General features: G+C 43.5%; 1 protein-coding gene across 10 annotated transcripts in view; it reads right to left on the reverse strand.

Moving 5' to 3' along the window:
• The window catches only part of Znf644 (zinc finger protein 644), a 70900-nt gene that overhangs the window by 23948 nt on the left and 24642 nt on the right, over positions 1–22310 (reverse strand). The gene's annotated exons all lie outside the window — the stretch shown is intronic.

Genomic DNA, 22310 nt, shown 5'->3' on the forward strand with positions numbered 1-22310 from the left:
TCAAAGTCTTCAACCACCTCTATATGGACAAGTACGTACGTACGTACAGCTGAGCTACTGGCCGCAGTCTGTTCCTCTAACAAAGAAGAAACCAAATGGAGACAAGCATTCTCATTAAATTTAAGGAAGCTAACTGGGGCAAGAGGCTTATTTCAGTGGTTAGAGCACGGGCTGCTCTTCCACAGGAGCCGGGTTCAATTCCAGCACCCACATGGCAGCTCACAACTATCTGCAACTCCAGTTCCAAGGAATCCAACACCCTCACACAAAGAAACAGGCAAGCAAAAACCAATGCACATAAAAATAAATAAATCATTAAAATATACTTAAAAATAAAAAGAAAGGAAGCCAACAACAAACTAAAACATACTATAATGGCAAATGTTTAAATTTTTTCAAATTCAGAGAACCTGAATTTAATTAATTCAAAGTAACCCTTAAGATTCTTTAATGTTTAGACAGCACTACTAAAATCCTTCTATAATCACAGAATCACAGACCTTTCCTCTTAACTGAATTTAAGCATGTTCTTTTAAAAATGCACACATTTTTTTCTAAAGCTGCAAATGGGGGTTTAAATCTACATAAAATGCACTTCAGCGTCTAGAAGCATAATGAGCTCCGCAGCTATGGCCGCCTCCAGTCATACAGCGTGAGCACGGAGAACAGTACAGAGGTCAGAGCTGTCTTCAGCATGACAGATCATCACTTACATGCCTCAAGCTAGTCTTATTGTCTCAGAAATCTCAAACATCAGTATTTTTGCAAACTATCAGCACTTGCTATAACACCCTCACTACACTACATCTTGAGGTTACTACAGAAGAAATGAGGTGATAATTGCATATTAACATAATTATTCTGTAATCCCTCTGAGCAAGCTTCCTAGGTCACTCAGTAATTCAGATTAGATACAACCTTCCTGTCATCAAATCTATGCTGTCCACTTTCTGTTCATGAATAATTCTTTTCTGATAAAAATTAGCGTAATTTCATTCTCTTATGTACATTATTAATTGTATTTATTGCAAGTAGGCTAACATTTTGTGGTACTTATTACATAAGGTCAACCTTTGTCATATGGTATAACTTCACATAAAAAGTAGTATAATTCTGCCCTCATTCTAAGTTAGTTCATTAGTAACTGTATTACACAGCTATAAATAAATTATAATGTTGCCCACTAGCTGAGTCCTAGTCAGGTTTCCCCAAACCCTATGTTCATTTACATTATCCTTAGAACACATAACAAAACCCTATGTTCATTTACATTATCCTTAGAACACATAACAACTTCAGTATGTAAGACTGGGTCAAAGAGAGAAAACCATTCACCAATTGTCATCTTTAACTGCAAAACAAATCCAAATTAACTACATTTAAGTCACTATGGCAAGTAAGTCTTGTAAGTACTATACCCAATGTAACAACACAGAAACGTAAGTTTCACCCAGATTCTACTGGAAAGGGTTCACAATTAAACTACTGAAAGCCTGTCATAGAAAGCAGAACACATAGTTAGTATGTTCGGATTATAAGGATGGAATTTTACCTTAAATTAAGAATAGCCATGAAGAGGAAACCCTTGACACCGAAGATGGTCGTCTTATACAAAAGCCAACTAAAATGGCTCAGCAGGTAACTACTGTGTAGAGGAATTTTAACCCAATAACCTGGCTGCTCTGATCACTTCCAAAGACCTTGTAGGTCTGTGTGATCCATCTGGAATACAGACCTACCACACACCTTTAATCCCTCTGGTTGGAATACAGACAGACCCTTAGTACATACCTTTAACCCCAAACATTGACATCTAATTAAAAATGACTGGATCAGAGAGATTCAACCAAACAAGACACTCCCACTCCTCGGGGACCAGCACAGAAAAGCAAGGCCACTAAGAGAGCACAGGGAAAGGCAGCGGGAAGGTGGAGCGCAGTGGCCGTTGTCCAAGCACAGCAATCTAGCGAGAAGCCCAGAGAAACCAAACTGAATCAGCCAGCGAGGAGAGCAGCGTGAGCCAGAACAGCGGAGCTGAAACAGTCAGCCAGCGCTCAGAAAGAGCTAGAAAAGGCCAGTGATTCAGCAGGAACCCACACTGACAGCAAATACATCTGGTGAATAAAAGATACTTGTACAACTTGCCAGACTGAGGAACAGCAGTGAGGATGAGGATCAAGGAAGATTTCTAACTAAGGTCCTCTCTAACATGAATGATACATGTTAATGTGACTGCATCACTAACCTGCAACAGATTGGAAACTAGGAGAACATAACTACTAGACCTTAAACACTCTCCAATTTCAAAATTATCTGAAGCAATCTTTTAGTAAGGCCTTGTAACACATCGATACAATGACTCTTGGGCAATGAAAATATAGCACCAAAGTGACTAACACGTTGAAACCACAGAGCTATCTCCTACTGTGAAAACTTTTAAGAATCCTAAGGCCAAACAGCAAACACATGTAGATAACTACAAAAATGGTGCGTACGATGGGGCACAGGATGAAACAAAAACAGTGTAGAAAGACAAATTGTGTATAGTCTTGGTTTTAGTAAAAACGGTGCAAGGCAAGATTTCCGAGCACGTCTCTCTCTCTCTGTACTGCAACCAGCACAGATAAACGTGCAGGTCAGAAGACAACTTCACGGAGTCACTTCTCCCGTTCCAACATGCAGGCCTGGGGCAGACCTCAGATCTTCAGGCTGGTAGCAAGAGCCTGTCCTCCCTGAGCCACCCACCCGCTCTTCTTTTATACAGTTATTCTACATCCTTCCACCCTACTACTTCCTGGTGTTAGAAGTAAAACTCAGAAACCAGAAATTCGGCAGGACTGTATGTTAACATCTGAGGAAATGCTGGTCTGCCTCTGTACATCTGAGCAAGAAACCTTGGCTGGGGCACAGGCCCTAGGGGTGACCCTAACTGTTATTTTGCTTAATGGATGTAGTATCAAAATGTCCTCTAAAATGTGTATCTCCACACCCATTGGTTAGAGCAGCAATCAGACCCTACCAGAGAAGTTTCTCTGTAAGTGGATAAGGGTGAACACAGGAACTCACAAGCCATCACAATGTGAGTGTCTTGGGAGCCACAAAAAGAACACCTGCATCAACAGCGGCCCCCAATCCTTCGAAGAGTGGGGGGAGCAATATTCTAGGGAGTGGGGGTGAGGGAGGACCAGCGCACAGCACTGTCCTGGACAGGACGCTGCACTTATGTGCTATCAGCAGCTGTGGCTGCCTCAACAAGACCCGTGCACAGCAAGCCAGTCAGCACTCAAGCCCAGGGGCCCTGGACAGATGACGGTGCCTGAGGAGGACAGGCAATGCTCTTTAAGCGGGTGGTCCTACGCTCTTGAATATACAGACAACACAAATTAAAACTCCGGAGAGGTGATCTAGTGTTAGAAGGAAGAGGTCAAGACAATCAAAATACATTACAAACATATAGGAGTCTCAAATAATTATTAGTATTTTTTAATTTTAAAAACCCATCATTTTTATTATAGTTAAAACCACTTATTAAAGTTTGTTTGATATTTCTTCACTGACTTGTCTGCCATTTGTAAGTGACTGTTTAAACTCTGAGGGTTTGGGGGAATTTTCCGAATACCTCTCTGGTTTTATTTCTAGTTAAAATTCACTGTAATCAGTGAGAAGATATTGAAGTATCGCTACTCTCTAAAAAAATAAATAAATACAATTAAGAAAAGTAAATCCTGAAGGTTTTGTAGAAATGTTCCATTTCAACTGATCTTCAATTCGTATAAAATTTCAAAGAGCCCTGAGCAGCAAATCTAGCATGAAAAAGACAAGCCAAGTACATTCTGAGTTCAAGTTCTTATTAAGCTATAGTAATGAGGGGTAGTGGCAGAAAAGCAAGACTGATGGACTCTATTTCAGAATACCCAGCACTGGAAGGCAGAGGCAGGAGGATCTCTATGAGTCCAAGGCCAGCCTGGTCCACAGAGTGAGTTTCAGGCCAACAGGGCTATTCGGTGAGACCCTGTCTCTGAAAACAAAACCAAAAAACAGCAAAGAAAACAAAACATTGTGTAAATGTAGCACAATTTCTGTATCCATTCCTCTGCTGAGGGACACCTGGGTTGTTCCCAGATTCTGGCTAGTATGAATAAAGCTGCTACAAACATAGTTGAGCAAAAGTCCTTCTTGTGCACTTAAGCATCTTTTGGATATATGCTTAGGAGTGGTGTAGCTGCATCTTGAGGTAGCGCTATTCCTAGTTGTGTAAGAAAGCAACAGACTGATTTCCAAAGTGGTTGTACAAGTTTACATTCCAACCAGCAACCAGAGGAGGGTTCCCCTTTCTCCACATCCTTTCCAGGATGGAGGAGCAGCCTTACCAGGCCACAGAGGAAGACAATGCAGCCAGTCCTGATGAGATTTGATAGGCTAGGGTCAGAGGGAAGGCAAGGAGAACCTCCCCATCAGTGGACTGGAGGAGGGGCATGGGAAGAGAAGAGGAAGGGATTGTGGGAATGAGAGGGCATGTGGGACAGGGCTACAGCTGGGATACAAGGTGAATAAATTGTAACAACTAAAAATTAAAAAAAATAAAGGAAAAGAGAAAACAAAACAAGAGCAAATCTGAATAGTAGAGTCCAATTCATAAAACTCCTAGAAGATGGCATGAGATATGGATTCTTATCTTTGATATCAAAAGCATAGGAGCAGGGAGAGAAATGAGTAACACAGACTTTATCAAAATAAAGAACTTATGCAAGCACTGTGGCCTCCACCTTTTTCCCCAGCACTTGGGAGGCAGAGACAGGCAGCTCTCCAAGTTCAAGGCCAGCCTGAGCTACAGAGCAAGCTCTAGGAGAGCCACAGAGGGAACCCACATCTTGAAAATGTACCTGTGTATTAAGGAGCTTTATTTAAATGCATTAGAATAAATGTTAAATAGTCAAGGTAAATGGAAGACAACCAACAGATCTGATCAAATTGTCTGTTTAAAGAAGATCTAGAAATAGCCAACAAGCCAATGAAAACATGTTTCACTTTATGGTCACTAAGGAAATAAAAATCAAGGCCTCAAAAAAATACTCATAAGATCATTATAGATTAATATCCGTTATTAATGTTATCCATTATAATAATACATTATTATATAATAGGTATTCTGTATTAGCATTAGTTATTAATATAACAAAAACAACACACTAGAAACATCCAGTGTAGAGAAAACTGCGAGATCAGAGACCCTCACACCCTGATGACAAGGGAAGCGCCCATCTTTGGTTCTGAAATGGCTAAATGAAACCATGTGACCAGCTGCTCAACACCTAGACAACATACCCAGCAAAAAGGAAAACTTGCGTTCAGAGAACTTGTTCTTCAATACCAGCGATTATACCCAGAACCCACAGATTGGGCTCGTACTAGAACACTGAACTGTACCGCACACCCAGTCTTTACCTTTTGAGAGACTGTCCCACCAACTTGCCCGGGGTTGGCCTTCACCTCACTTGGCAGTCCAGGCATGCCTTTAACTTGCAACCGAGCTTGGGCTCCCAAAGTGATGGAGCTGCACCATGGAGCTGCACCACGGAGAAACTCACATGGAGATATTTATAGCTTGTATTTACAAAAGCCAAAAGATGGGAAAACCCAACTGGCCAGCAAGCGATGAATGGATAATGTGCCATATCTACAATGGAATGCTCTTCAAGCACAAAGAGAGACAAACGCAAGCTACAGCTCGGATCAATAAGCCAAGTAGAAGTCGCTAATCACAAGCGGTCACTAACTGAGCTTTTTCATATAAAATACACAGAATAAGAAAATTTATCCAGAGACGGAAGTAAACATACCAAGTGATAATGGAAGGAAAGAACAGGAAATGATCATTTGATAGACATGCATTTTATGGGGTGACCAAACAATTTAGACACTTTACAAGTTGACGATTGATCAAAAATGTAAATACACTACACATCACTAAAAATGCTTAATTATATGTTATGTGAATTTCATTTCAATTCTTAAAGAGAAGAGCAATCATAAAATGTGGTACATCCTGTCAATATCCAATATAGAAGAAATTTTTACTTCCTAGATCTCACCCAGCCTAACTCCAAATCACACAACAGGTTCTTTGTAATGCAAATTACCGAGATGCCCCATAGTGTGGTCTTTCTCTTAGGAACAGGTGAAAAACTTTCTGGCTAGAGAGCGCTCAACAGAAAAACAGAAGCCAGGCCAGGGGTAACATCCTAGATAAGAGAGACATCAGTAACAGTAGGTGGGGATCGAGCTCCATGGCAGTCATGTGTGGAAACCTGGTCCCTCATGCAGCAGCATGACCAGGCAGTGAGAAGCGAACACATGAAGGGCATTGTCTTGGGTGGCAACTCCAGCGTACTCAGGCGCTGCTCTCCCTACAGCCATGTGATGCTTGAGCTGTGCCGCAAGGACCAAAGCCTGAGCTCTGGCCTTCGTAGCCTGTGCCGCCCAGGATCTGTGCTCGTCTAAGTGAGCCAGTCCGAGGCGTCTATGGCAGCGCTGCAAGCACTGCTAAGACAACAGGTTAGTCCAGCACGAGGACAGAAAAAGGCCAAATAATGTCTCACGGACACTAGAGCGCATGTCATTAAGCTCGCCTGTAATGCAGATAAACTGAGTCAAGGGGAAGGGACTGCACGTGGCATTAAAGTACTTTAGATCTCGATTCTCTGAAAAGATTAAAACAATTTAATTAAATTAAAATCTTACAGACAAGCACGTAATCCTCAAGGGGAAGTCTCCAAAGTGTGCTCTGAGGACCACTAGGGATCCCCAAGGCTCTGCACAGAGTCCTCAAAATTAAAGCAATTTTCACACTAACACCTTCCTTGCCTTTTTCATTCTCATTCTCTCCTAAGTGTATAAGAGAATTTTCCAGAGGCTGTATGTCTTGTTACATCTCAACATACTTTAAAATAAAAAAGTGTAAGAACACCGAGGTTTTCAATTAAGACATTTAAAGGATTTTTCAAACATAAAATAATGTTATTGCTCTCACTAAATCACAATGTAGAGATAGCACTATGTGTGCTGGCATGTTCTGAGTACTTACGCACCGTCTGCTCACATCCACGTGTAACGTTCTCACCTGCCTGGGGACACATGGACTGTCACACTGGGAGAGCAAGGGGCAGCAGGGCCACCAAGCATTCTCTGAGACACAGCCCTCATCGTACCTGGAATGTCAGCTGCACCACAGTGGAGAGACACACACACCACACAGACCAATCAGAATTTAAAGGATTCTAGGAACAAATAGTTTAAGAAATGACATAAAAACAGAAAACTGTATCATGAGGATACTGATTCTACATCACAGTAACAAATAAATTCAATTTTATAAAACTGACAATGCAGGCAAACATTTACGGTTCTTGTGTATATAGACTCACATGTCATGTGAATTAGTGCACAGTGGCCCTGACCAGGGTGAGCCCACCAAAGACAAAACACAGAAGGAGAAACAGCTCTGTGCAGGTGTGGCCACCTTACTTACGACAAGCGACACCACTGAGGCAAGAGTCTTTTCAGTACATATAAAATGTATGTCCATAAAAAGGTGACGCAGTATGTGAAAGTCCATCCTGGTCGACTAGTAACGCTGCTAGGAAAGCTTCTCACCTGTACTGCTAATGGTGTTGGCGACACAACTGTCCTGTGGATTGGAGGTGCTCAGCACTTGGTGGACTGTATGCTACTGGTAGTATCCCTAACCGGATGCACCGGATCCTTTCAGTTGTGAAGACAAAAAATGTCTCCAAGCACCAGCAGAGAGAGGTGTTGGCTGAGAAGCGCTGCTGTAAACCTAAGGATGATGCACTACCATCCTCCGATCAGGAACAATAAACGGAACACGAGAGGCACTGGCTAGACACGGAAGACCGACTCACTACTCTAAAGTTAAGGCCTCTGGGTCACAAAGGTGGCGACAGGACACTCAAAGTCAAGCCACAGCAGGCTCCCGCTATGTTTACGGAACAAAACAGCTTCTACCTAGAAGGAAGAAAGCTCAGAGAAGGGGCAGCGGCCCCGGGTGAAGAGAGACAGGGAGACTGTAATGAACAGGCAAAGCAGGGCTGCGAAGTCAGGAGCACACACTGCCCTCACCCAGTATCTGCCCCTCCCAGGGCAGCCCCCAACTGACTACTCACTCCAGCTCCCCAGGAGCCAATGACCTCTCTGACTCCCTGGGCGTGTGCTATGCACACCCACACAAATATACACTGCTTTTTTTGTTGTTGTTGTTGTTGTTGTTGTTGTTTTTTAATACACACACAAAAAGACGAGTTTCATAAAAGGCCAGCTTACTGAACAAGTGACAAACCAGGCAGGACTGAGAGGTTGGGCGTCCAGCACCGGTAAGGAAACGGGAGTCACGACAGAGCTGGTGAGACCACACACCGGGAAACAACTCAAGTGTCAGTGCTGATTTCCATCCCACACACACCAACGATCCAAGCACAGCTCCACGCGTGTGCAGCATGCTGACAACAGCCGCACACAGCCACACATTCTGTAGGGAAGCCGTCAGTTAACAGGAGAAGCACAGCCCCACCTGACACACGGCCGACAGGAGACACTGTACACCGGCAGCTGCGTAAAAGCTGTACAGCAGCTAAAAGGTGTCGTCCTCGAAGCCAGGCAATGCTCCTCTCAAAGAAAGGCCTGGCGACCAGGAAGGAAGGCAGGGTGCCCAGGCAGGGAGATCTGTCCCTGTGGTCATGAGGCGCCTGCTCTGTGGCAACCCGGAAAACCATGCCCTGCAAACACTATTCCAGCAGTACAAGTCTTCTGGTGCAGTAAAAGCATGTCTGAAAACATAATTCACTTCCCATACTTCAACTACACTTTGTCTAAGTACATGACAAATGAATAAAAGTGAATAAAAGATCTTAAAAGTAACTGTTGGAGCCCTCAATATTCTGTAAGAAGACATAATTAAGAATATTTAACCGTTTTCCAAACGTTTACCTTAATTACCTAAAATAACCATCTCTTAGCTTTATAAGAAAATATAAAATGTTCACCTTCAAAACGACTACTATAAAGAAAACTTTAAAATGTTTTCTAATACAAAATTATTTTTCACATTTAGACTAAGATCTTGCACTGAGGCTGAATGGCAGATGGTATCTGAATTAGCTGCAGGTCTCTTGCAAAAGACAGCATACTTCCCTACCCTTTAAACTCAGCGTGATCTTATATTTTATATTTTATGGCATTTTTATAAACCGTATTTTAGAATACCAATAAGTATTTACAAACAAGAATCAAACACAATATCAAGTTTCTTGTCTTAGAGAGTTTCCTCCATGGCTGTAATCACGTATAACAATGCACAGTTAACAATCTAACCATTTTCAAGCCATGTAGTGCCACCAAGTGGCAACACTTATTTTTTCTAAAACACCTCAAGTTATTGAAAGTTAACTACAGGATTTATCAAAATGGGCGAGGGAATCAACCTTACAACTTTGTCAGAGTTTAGAAATCAAACCAGGTCTTTACTTCTTAAAGAAGTGTATGGTGCCTTCCAAGAGCTCTGGGACGACTACATAGCACTGCCACACTGAGCGCTCCCGGCGCCTCAACCCACACTTCCCCTCCTTGCTTTCGACACCAAGGCGGCACAGCCAGGCCACGGGAAGCCTTTCTAGCACATGCTGCACAGCGACAACCGAGTCGCACAGGCTGGGTGGTGTAAAAGGACACAGGGACTGTGTCACAGACCTGGACCCTGGAAATGCAAAGCCAGGTGTGGACAGCTGAGGCAGAGCAACTGCCCTGGCCTGTGAACAGCCATCCGTTCCTTCCTTCACATCCGTGAGCGTACTGGAACCCAGGTGACCTCATCTCACAACCAGCCACCACACGGGCCACGTCTGTGCTACCATCCACCTTAATCTGAGGGCAGGGAAAAGGCCTCGTGTCTGCAGGGGATTAGGAAAAAATCACAATTCAATCCAAAACAGTACATTTTCTGTATGTGACATTTTTATGAGTGTATTTTCTTATTTAAAAGAATAAAAAAAATTAAATCCCAGAATGCTATTTTAAATTATTACATTTTACCAACTTATTATTTAAATTAATGTAAATTAACTGAATTCAGAATTTTAAATTAACTGAAACGTTAGCATGGGATTGTAAGAAACAGCAAAGCGGTGGTTATCATAAAGCTCACGTGCAGTTTAACTGTAACACACGTAGTGGTAAACTTCAAACCACGTTCCTCAACACTCTTTCTCTGTGTGGCCTTTACAATGCTCTTTAGACACACTCCGTGTATTCTGCCCAAATGCATGTGTGGGCCACCTCGCACCTGGCCGTCTCTAGCTCTGACTAGAACATCCTACATGAAGGATGACAGCACTCTGGCCCTGTTCTCTCCGTAAGGCAAGTGCTAACCCTGGACTCATGTACACACCTCCAACCATGGCTCAGCTCTGACACAAGGCAAGCTTCCTGAGAACACAAATTCTGCTGATCACTGACGGACACGCCCTTGCATGTACAGCAGCCCCAAGCATCTGGCTACCTTTCATGTATGTATAATGGAAACAAAACCCAAAGAGCATCACCTATTTTCAGCACAACCCAGAGTCCTCTTCTCTTAGAGACAGGTGGCATCCAACGTCTGTCTGACCCTAGGCGCTGAGCTGACAGGCACACAGCACCAAGCTCAGCCCTTCTGCAGTCACTGCTCACCTTCCTTGCTCACACTCCTAGTGTGCCCTAGTCCCTGGGCCTGCACATGTGGTTTCCTGTCTGGAGTCCTCTTCTCTCGTCAGCTCTCACTCACACAAGCCTAGCTATCCTTAGCCCCTCAGACAGCTAGGGCTGCTTTCTACCTCCGTATGGCCAGGCTCTTTGTAGCGTGTTCTCTCACAGCTGTCTTCCAACGTCCGGCTGATGACTAGTAATCATCCTCCTCTCTCACCTACAAAATGCCAGGAAAGGCTTCCCCATGGCGCGCACGGACAGAAGCCACAGCCGCTGCGGGATGGGTTCTGAGCCATCACAGTGTTGGACAGCATAAGTGGACATGCTGAGGAAAATAAGCTAACTGTAGACACATGTAAGGCCTAGGGCCTGTCAGGAAGTAAAGTTCTCCTTATTAACTGCAATGGCTCCAGCCGCCAGCATGCTCACCAGCACCAACTCAGCTGATAGCTATGCAGCCTGGTAAACAGGATGTGACAACGCACGTCTCCTCTCACGGCTGCACAACGCCAGCACCTTACTCACATGCCTCAACTGATATGTGCCATGTATGTAATTTATAATTTACAACAGTGTAAAATAAAGACAAAAGATTGTTGAGGAAAAAAAGGCAATTTATTCCAAGCTCCCAAGTTAAAAAATTATTAACTGCCTTAATTTCTCTTTAGATAAAAATGGTCTCTAATGTATTTCAGTTTGGGGGATGAGTCTCTCATTTTGATATAGAAACAAGAGGGCTTTTAGACAATGGTTCTAATACTGGCCATTACTATTTCTTGAGGATGAATCTTGCCTGTCCCTAGTTTAACTTGTAACTGTGACAGATAAGGCAGGCTTTTATCTTCTCTTATGTCAGTGTCGTAAGAATGAAATAAGCGCAGGAAGAGTGGTGGATCAGGGATGTAGCTCAGTAGCAGAGGACATGCTTGGCAGTCTAGTCCCATCCCCATGGCAACGCCTCCAAACCTTATCACTAGAGCTCCGCCTCACGCAACGGCCTTCTCCTAAGCTCTCCACGCACACCTCCCGGACACTGGCAAGCACATATATTTCACTGAACAAAACAAACCAGAAGTCACGGATTCTGTCACATTCTAAAGGGATGGCTAAACACATCCTCCTTGCAAAGAGCAAAGTTATCCTCTTTGGCAGACATTTTGGGGTTGTTGATAGCCACACTTCCACACACACAATCACTCAAACAGAGCATTTTGCACACAACTATTTTCTTACAAATCAGTGTCCACCCCAAATTTACATGTTGAAACTCTGGGCTCCAGTACCTCAAGACAGTATCTGGAAAAGGCCTTGAATGAATGGTGTTAAATTAAATTGATGGGCAGGCCCCAGCCCAGTCTGAAACATCTCCTTCAGAGCACACTGGCACATATGAAATGACACCAAAGATAGGCAAATACAGAAAAGGTCCAAAATATAAAGCCAGACAACGACTAACTACAAGTCAAAGCGCCAGGCCTCAGGGCAAACTACACCTACAAATCCCATCATCCCACATTGCCTGTGTTGAGAATGTGAGAAGGCAGAGCTCTACTGCTGAGGCCACTGTCTGTGCCATGTATGGCAGCCCGAGCACACAAACACATTGAAACATGTTCTCAAACTTTGTAGGAATGTTCAACTGAAACGTAAAGATATTAGTGGTTTCTCTCTCTCTCTTTCAAGACAGAGTTTCTCTGTGGAGTCCTGGCTATCCTGGAACTACTGTGTAGACCAGTCTGACTTCCAACTCATAGATCCCCCTGCCTCTGCCTCATGAGGGCTGGGATTAAAGGCACACATCACAGTACCCAGTCCAATACATTTGTGATTTCTACCCTCTGAAAATACCAAACTAAAGTCGTCTCTACCACACTAAATGTTGCTACAGAGTACCTGCTAAATTATATAAACTGACTTGCCCCCAAAAAGCAGTGGTCCCTGCCTGCACATATCCCTACAAACCAAAACAGCAGTGAAGGAAATCCCAACTTGGATAGGCATCCATGTCAAGGAACAGCTTAATTAGATATGATATAAAAACATGGGAATATCCATTTTGACCCATGTTTCAGAAAACTTAGTCCTAGACCCCATAGTAAAGGTCCTTTCTGTGCCTGGAACAGTTCCAGTTCAGTATTAAAAGCCCTAGATGTGCTGCAGAAAAAAAGATTTAAACTTCTGCAAGAGACACATGTACAGTTCCCTGCCCTGAGATCAGATTCTGTGTCATTAAGCCATTAAGGCTTCTGGTAGCCCACAATGGCCTCAAACTCTAGCTTCCAGCACCCAAGTACTGAGATACCCAGTGTACACTACCAAGCCCAGCTCCATTTTTATAAACAGATGGTCAGAATCACCTAGGTCAGCGGTCAAAGATGTCTGCACTTGAAGACCTTTTTAAAAAGTACTGATACTCAGTCCTCGTCTAAAAAATTCCAATCTAAATCACTGTTTTGTTTTGTTTTGTTTTGTTGGAGACAGGGTCTCTTTGTGTTGCCTTAGACGCCATAGAACTGACTCTATAAACGAGGCTGGCCTCAAACTCACAGAGATCCACCCTCATCTGCCTCCTGAGTGCCCAGATAGAAGGCGTGAGCCATCACCTGGCCTAATCACTCTCAATATAGCACATATGCACACACGTGCCTGTGTGTCATCTCCTGTGACAAGCAGCTATGAGATCTACAATCCAAGTATCATGTAATTGTCACATTTTGTGATTAATGTGAAGTACAACCAGATAATGTATCTGTAAGAAAGCATCAGAAAATATCACTTAATTCTGTCTTAATTCTGATAGAGTCAAGTTGGCAGACAAGAGTAAGCATCACAGAAGTCCACAGTGTATATGGAAATGTACAGATTCTATGCAATCCCCCCATTAGCATCCCAAGGACATTTTTGTTAGAATATACAAACTCATCCTAAAATTCATATAAAAATCTCACTGGACAGGGACTGGGCAGAAGGCTCAGAGGTTAAGAGCACTGGCTGTTCTTCCAGAGGATCAGGGTTCAATTCCCAACACCCACATGGTAGCTCACAACTGTCTGCAACTCCAGTTCCAAGGAATCTGACACCCTCACACAGACATTACATGCACACAAAACACCAATGGACATAAAATAAAAATAAATAATTTTTTAAATTCTCAACAGGTAACAAACAACTGAAACAACCTTAAAATCAATAAGGTCAAATACACAAGGTCTAAATATGTAGATCATTTGGCAGAATGCCTGCTCAGCAGGACCAAACCCTGGTTCAAGCCCAAACACTGCATAAACCAAGTGTGGTAATACCAGGTGAGAGGCAGGATTTATCACAAGTTCAATGTCAACTTCAGCTGCATAGCAGGTTCAAGGACAGACTATGCTAAAACTACAACTTCTTAGAAGAAAATGAGGGGAAAGCTTCATGACATGAATTTGGCGATAATTTGGATAATTTCTTGGGAGTGTGATTCCAAAAGCAGACAAATGTGGAAGTGGAGAGATTATATTACATCAAACCGTTATACTTTTCTTCAACAAAAAAAGTCAACAGTGAGTTAACCTCTCAGATGTGAGAAAACATTTTCAAGTCATATACGTGACTTGAAATACCCAGCATATATAAAGAACTTTCACAACCCAGAAGCAACACTCACCCAATAATCTCTTTTTAGTGAGCAAGGAGTCAGAATAGACATTTTCCCAACACATACACAAATCCCACCAAGCACATGAAAATATGCTCGGCATCATTAATCATCAGCCAATCCTGCAATAAGATCTGGCTTGGCAGCTCAACACTGCAGAGGCTATAGCATAACAATCACTTGCACAGGAGCCTGAGGCCAGTTTGAGATTACAGCAAGGCTCCAACACCAACAAACAAAACTGCAAGGAGACATCACCCCACTACCACCAGGACAGCTGCTATCAACAGCTAACACCACCATATACACACTCAAATCGGAAAACACAAAGAATGAGCAAAAACGCAGAAAAAGAAGCATCTGTACACTGTGACACCATCAAGTGGTGTGACACCACAGCGAACAATATGGTGGTTCCTCAGGAAACCGAGGCTGGATTACACACCCATGTGTATTAGTCACAAGCTGTAGACCCACCTGTCCACTGATGACAAAATGTGACATGTACACCCAATAGCCTTAAAAAGGAGTTTGGCAAAGCACAACAGGGAAAAACCTTAAGTACAAAGTGAAATAAGTCACTTATAAAAAGAAAAGTATGTGATGACTGTGTACAGCTGCTTGTTTGTCAAGCTGCTCTGCTATTGAGATTCAGCAGAAAAACCTGTTTCCACCCTGGCCTTCACCTTCACCTTGAGACAGATATAAGCAGGTGCTTTTGCCAAGTTCCTTTAACTTGTTTGTGTGACCTTGGACCATATCTGCTATGGGGAAGTGGTTTAAGAAAACAAGTTTGGCTGTTCCACAAACCCCTTCCTTGTATTGATGTGACTTGTTTTGCTTTGCCTATAAAAAGGAATTGTGGAATAAACTCTGCAGTTTCTATTGACAGCCTTCTGGAGCTAATCCCGTGTGATCTGTGTTATTTTTTTTCAATTCTCACTCCCCACTTTGCCAGCAGGGTCCAGCAAATGACTCTCTTTAAGTGATAATTAATATCAGTAAAAAATTAACAATTTCTGTGTCTGGAAAGCAATTACATATCTGTGTTTTCAAAATAAAAGAAAGATGGGGGTACATAAGCATTTAAATGAGATTAACATAGGATTTTATTTGTGCTTAGCTTTTGTGTTGTTTGGTTTTCGTTGAGAGGGTCTTGCTATTTAATTCTGGCTGTCCAGGAATTGTTCTATAGACCAGGCTGGCCTTGAACTCACAGAGATCCACCTGCCTCCCGAGTACTGGGATTACAGGGACCACCAAGCCCACCCCATTTTTAATATCTTATTTTACATCTATTTTAGTGCTGTAGAAGTGCTGTAACAATTTCCATCTTGTTAGTTACAAAACAAAGATTGAATTAATCCTTATAAAATATTAGTAACAATGCCTGGTACTGAATAAATGTTAAATAAAGTAAGCTTGGGTACCATCACTTTACTAAACCAGGCAAAAAATATGTAAAAGTTTGGCAAGGGTAAAAAGAACAAAAACTATGGAATTTCTGTTACACAAGTAAATCTGGGGCATGGTGGCACATACCCTTTATTTGGGGGAGTCAGAGTACATCTGTGAATTCAGTGGCCTGTCTGGTATATGTAGCACGTTCCAGTCCAGCTGGAGTAATACAATGAAATGCTGTCTCAAATATTAAAAAAATTAAAAACAAAACAAACAACAACAACAAAAAACCCCACCATCTACTAAAGAGAAGGCTCAGCAGTCAGGAGCCCTGGTTGCTCTTGCAGAGGACAAAGCACCCACATGGTGGCTCACAACTGTCCTTAACCACTGCTCTGGGGGACTCCACACCCTCTTCTGGCCTCCAAGGGCACCAGGCATGCATGTGGTATGCAGACATAAATACAAGCAGAATACTCATATACATAAAATAAAATATTTTTAAAAATAGCAAATCTAAGCTTACCATGGTCTTACTTTTTAATCAGAGAATCCAAAATATAAAAAGCTGTGAAGCTGCACAAGCCGTTCTAGGAGGTGTCAACATGTTGTGCCAAAAACAAAAAGGTCTGTTTCTGTGCAGGAATCTAATAAAAGCTGGAATAAATCTGTTTTCAACAATCTTTAGATCAAATACTAATAAACAAAGTAAGAGGAACACAATAATGATCTCTCTTAAGCCTCAATGCCCTCCTGCACTTCAGCTCACAAGGCTTGGACCCTTTCAAGCTCAATATAACTCAGCTCTTGTTTGTTCCAAACACTCACCTTCCCTATGGTTCCAATCTGTGAGCGCAATTCCACTGCCAAATACAGAAACCTCTGTCATCCTAACTGCTGCCTGAACTTCCCTAACCCCAGCTCTGCTAAAGTAAATACCAAAGCTCCTTTATTTTGCTGTCGACTCTCAAATGCAACCACATGTTCTGACAGTCCATCTTGAGCACAATCTAGCACTCCTGTGCCCTGTTTTCTACTTTTTCACTATTTTGCCAGAGATGTTTAAGATAGAGTATGGCATATGGCCCTGGAATTAAAACCAGAACAAATGTAATTGTAAATCAGATGTAATTGCATCACTTCTCCACATACACTCCTTCAACTGCTAATTACTATTCTGTTAATCTAAACTCTTTAAATGGCTTATATGAGCCAAGTAAAATGGCTCCAGCCTATTCTCTATTGCTTGGCACCAAGCACTAGCCTCTCCCCACCCCCAATTCATCTCCCTATGAACTCCCATTGAGAGAAAGGGGGCGGGATGTCTTGTTTCCACCAATTTTCCTTTTTCTTACCTCACTTCTCAAGCTGCCTCTTCTGCAAACACCGTCTGTGGGACCCTGCTGTTAAGGTTGAAGTCTAGCTCAGACAGCCTCAGAGCTCAGTGTAAGATGACTGGCTCCCTCTCCATTTGATGGGGGAGGGGGGAAGAGACCAGATCTTCCAATGACAGTCACGTGGCCCTCAGAGAGATTCCTGAAAATAACCACCCTATGCTAATGAGCTGTCTTGGTGTCTTGGCTTTCAATCAATGACCTTTTGAGCATACCTGGAGTTCCTCCCCCACCCACAGGGTAATTAAGAACTGCTTTCCTCTTAAGATAGGACTGTGTTGTTAAATGTAGATGAAGCATCCCTGGCGCCCACAGCACCAGAGAATAAACACATTCACCCCTAAAATTCCTCCCACTGCCCAAGGTGTGTAAGTCCCTGTTTCGCACTAAGGAGGCAGCAGCACCTTTTTCACCATGGCAGGGAGTTCTTTTCTCCAAAGAACTCATGGCTGGATCCCCCAGAGCTTGGCCATGGCCACTTAGGCAGCCCATCAGAGCAGCTGCCAGCTCAGCTGGCTGCTGCCATCTCTCTCTCGCTGCTTGGCCCACCACAGTTCAGTTCGCAGGAGCAGAAGCAGGAGCAGGCGGCTGCTGTTCCTAGAACAGCCATTTGTCTGTCCCAACTATGCTGGCTCCCACCTCTACATCTCTCAGTTTCAAACTCATGAAGCAGCCACTGATCTGCCCAAGTCAGGCCAGGGCCTCGGTGGCCGCCTGGCATGTGTTCTGGATCCCTGAGCTCCTGACCCTGGATTCACCCTTTCTGTCCAGGGAGCCCACTTCCGGTTCCATTCCTGCTTCTTCGGTGGGTCCAAGCTTCCCGACTGAGTACCAGGCTCCTACAGGGCTCAGGAGGACAGCCCCCTGAAGGTTTATTTAGATGAATCTCGACATTTCCCTACATTTCCATTTGTCCCTTCTGTGGGAGGCCTGCAATATTTCCACTTAGTCTGAAGAGAATTTAGACCAATCCCAGAACTTGCAAGGCTAAATAGAGTAATCCTGGAGAAATAAAGTAAAGTCCAGGGGTGGCCTGGACGTGGGGACAAGACCATCCCCAAAATTAAACAACTACATACTTGGAGAATGGTATTGTCTTCGATGCTTGAGAACAGACTGAAGTCCTAAAGCCCACTTCCTGTTTTCAGAAGCAAGGCTGTATCCCAACACTAATCACCAACGACTGTTACCTACCTAGTCATCTTTCTCCCCAAGTTTAATGACTAACATCGAGGACCGACGAATTAAAAGCAATTTAACTACAGTAACAAATTCAGCAATTTAACTACAGTAACAAATTCAGGTAACAGTAAGTGAACCACCTGATAGTTAGAAACATTTTACAAATGGATAGTCATATGGTAGCAAGGCCCACAATCCTTAGACTAGGAGCCCGACTAGATGTCAAATATCAGCTTTAATAGTTTTCTCAAAACAAAGTATGGAAGAGGTCAAAAGATGTGGGTTCCAGCTTTGCAATTATCCACCTGGCCTTGAGCTAGTCACTTAGCATTTCTGAACCTCTGACTGTTAGGGTCTCCCGGTAGAAGAATACCTTGGTAAATAGAAGCCAAGAAGTACCACAAAGGTCATACCATGTAAAGACCCCACACAAGAGGTTCATGGGGGGAGGAAGGCAAGAAAGGCTGCCTCTGAGCAGGGACAAGAGAGAGAGGGAAAGACAGAGGGAGTGTGTGTGATGATGGGGGCTTTATGTGACTTGCAACCATAGTAAAAGGTGTCACATTTGGCAGCTGGTGATGGCTGCTGGCGCTGAGTTGCTGAAGGTCAGACTGGTTCCTAACAATGACATTAACTATAAAAGTAAAATAATTACATATCACTTTGAAGACTTTCACCACATTATTTTTGATGAGTTCAAAGTCAGACTTGTTTAAACAATTGAAAAAAAAAATTAACCATCCAAATAATTCCTCTACTTTACTACAATATAAACCATCTAGGAATGCGTTTCTAAGCCAGGTGTGGTGCACTGCGCTGTAACCCCAGCACCCAGGCAGGAAATGGGGAGAGCACCAAGTATGAGGCCACCCTATCCTATGCACTGAGGCCTGTCTCAGAACCACAGTAAACTTGGCATCATGAATATCAAGTTAAATGAAACCTTCACAAAATAACTCCTGATATTAAAACTTTACTGCAAGCCTCCCTCTGCCCATAATTTTCCACCCCCAATCAATAAAAACAGTTTTTTCCCCGAGGGCTGCATTCAAAGATGAAGAATCTGAAAATGGGGGACAACTAGAGACCTCATCTAAAATCTGTAGATGAGCAAATTGAACAGTGTCCACAAGAAAGCACACACTTTAGTCAGGGTTAGCTGCTCAACAGTAACAACAAAAATCCTTCTAGAAATAGGAACAGCAGGAGAGTGGGTCAGTACCCAACTCTGTATTCAGCTGGCACTGCCAAAGCTGCCGTGAGGAAAGGACACAAACTGATCCCGGTGGGGAAGAGCCTCTTCCTGCTTTGGACTTGCCACAGGCCAGGCTAGCAAGGTGCCTAAGCTACAGTCATCAAAAACACAAGTTCGAGACCACGGTGCTTCAGTCTCTCCCTTCATTTTTACCTTCCAGAAATGAGGGCGCTGCCTTCCCCTCCTACATACAGGCCCGCCCCTCTCTCTTTACTTAGTAACATCTTTTTAAATCTTTTGTTTTGTTTCGGACACCCGGTTTCTATCTGTGACAGCCCTGGTGGTCCTTAAACCCTCTTTGTACACAGGGCTGTCTCCACACTCTCAAAGATCCCCCGCCTCTGCCTCCCAAGTGCTGGGATCAAAGGCGTGTGTCACCACGCCCGGCTAGATCTTTTTAAATCTTCAGTTTACAGAAATAACTAGCAAAAAATCCAAAGAGAATATTTACAAAGCACAGTAACACCTTTGCATGGAAACTATAATAATAATAAAACACAAGAAATCAATGACGCTCAAGTTAACTTCAAGTCTGAAGGTAAGGTTATTTCTTCAGTGGGTCAGAAAACTGCAGGAACATTCTTGTTCCACTGCTCCCCTAGGCTGCCCTCACTGGCACTCCCCAGCCAAACAGCAGCAGGACACCAGTGCCCACTCAGACACAGTCCTGAACCGTGCTTGGAAAAGAACTGTTCTTAACCTATGCTGCACAAACATTCACTGAGCACACACACTATTTCCAGGCCCACGAAAAATAAGTGAGACTTGGCCGGCGCCAACCTTCAACAAGGTCACGGTCAGGTAAGGGGCCCACAGTGCTGCTCTGAATGTCTGAATGCTCTGTCACTGTGGGGGTCCACACCAACTCACTCTCCCTGCCTCACTGCCTCAACACAGAAGCTCTCGTAGTTTTCCACTACGGCTCAGCGCCATGCCCCTGTCACGATGGGCACAGATTAACCCTTGGGAACTATGAGCCCCAACTAAATGCTCACTACTCATTTCTATTTTATTTATTTGTTTGTTTCTTGAGACAGGGTTTCTGTGTGTAGCTTTGACTGTCCTGGACTTGCTTTGTAGACCAGGCTGGCCTCTAACTCACAGCAATCCTCCTGCCTCTGCCTCCCTGAATGCTTACTTTTATATGCTGCCCTGACCCTGGTGTCATTTCACAGCAATCGAAACTCAGACAACAACGTACTACGTAAGGCCAGGCCTGGCTCCTTGTTTATGAGACAACCCCAGAAACACCAACTCTGCAGACAAAACGCTATACCTTTTGGTAAGAATGCTGGCAATGCCTCTAACTCTATGGCACAGCTAAGTACTTATATGCCACCATACAGAGAGCTTCCACTTTCTTCTGCTGGTGGCAGAGAACAATAAGAGGGACAGGAGTCTGAAAAGGGGTAGAAGAAATAAAGGCAAATGAAAACAAAGGTTTACAGAATACACAAACAACGTTATATTCATACAAGAGAAATAATGGCATTCTCACAACATGAAACAAAAACATCAAAATTAAGACTTTTTTTTAAAAAAAGCACTAGCTATAAAATTCTATGTACATGAAGTTCAAAAACAGCTAAAACTAAACCAGGCCAATGGAATTTAGCAAGGCTTACCTCAGGGGGAGGCTATTAGATTGAGAAGAGTTAAGGAACTTTTCAAGATAATGAAAAATTCTGTATTTTTATCTACACGAGTGGGTCAATGCAAATTTCAACATGGTCATTCAATTCTGTACTTTAAAGTTCACAGGACACTAAACATTAAATATAGTATGACAAACAAGAAAAGTGCCTATCTCAGTGTTGCCCAATTTCAAATACGCCAAGCTTCTGTCAGCAAACGTGCAAGCGGAGAGGGAAGGCTTTTAGAGGCACTGCGTGTTTAGCCAGCAACTGAAGCAGGCTCGGGGGCGGACCTTCACGCACTGCCAGCTTCCTCTCCACTGCAAGAGGCTCCGAGAGCTCACCAATGTGCTGCTCTTTCTGCCCTGTAGTCTAAGGCCGTGTTCACTTACTGATGACGGATTTCTACCACTTCAAAAGCTTCTACAAAGTGTGATGTGTGATTCTTTCACACATCAGACACAAAATAACACCAAAACTAAGTTTTTAAGTCAACAGTCTTAGCTCCCCATGGTAGCACACACCTGTAATCGCAGCACTCAGGAGGCAGAAGCAGAAATCTGTGTGAGTTTGAGGCCAGCTTGGTCTAGAAAGTGAGCCCAGGACAGCCAAGACACAGAGAAACCCTGTCTTAAAAAAAAAAAAAGGCCAGGACAAATGAGCATCAGTCCTTAGAAGGCCAGTCTGACTGCCACATCGGAAAAGCCAAGGGCTTGCTGTGCAAGTCTGAAGACCCAGTACCCACAAAGAGGCTGGCACGGTGGTCTGCCTGCAACTCCTGTGCTCAGAAGGCAGAGTCCCTTTGGCAAGCGGGCTAGCTGGACAAGGTTCAGGGAGAGCCTCTCCTCAGTAAACATAGTGGAGAGCAACTAAGGAAGGCACCAGTGGCAACCACTGGCCTCCAGACACAAACATCATGTGAGCAAACACACCAGTGCCGAACATGACAGTGACAGAAGGAAGTCATGGCTTTCAGCATTCTGTTAAGGAGATAAAATTCACAGGAAGACACCATATTCTCTCCTGACAGCGAAAGTAGCAGTCAGCAT

This window comes from Meriones unguiculatus, chromosome 3 (assembly GCF_030254825.1).
Source record: "Meriones unguiculatus strain TT.TT164.6M chromosome 3, Bangor_MerUng_6.1, whole genome shotgun sequence".
Taxonomy (NCBI): Eukaryota; Metazoa; Chordata; class Mammalia; order Rodentia; family Muridae; genus Meriones; species Meriones unguiculatus.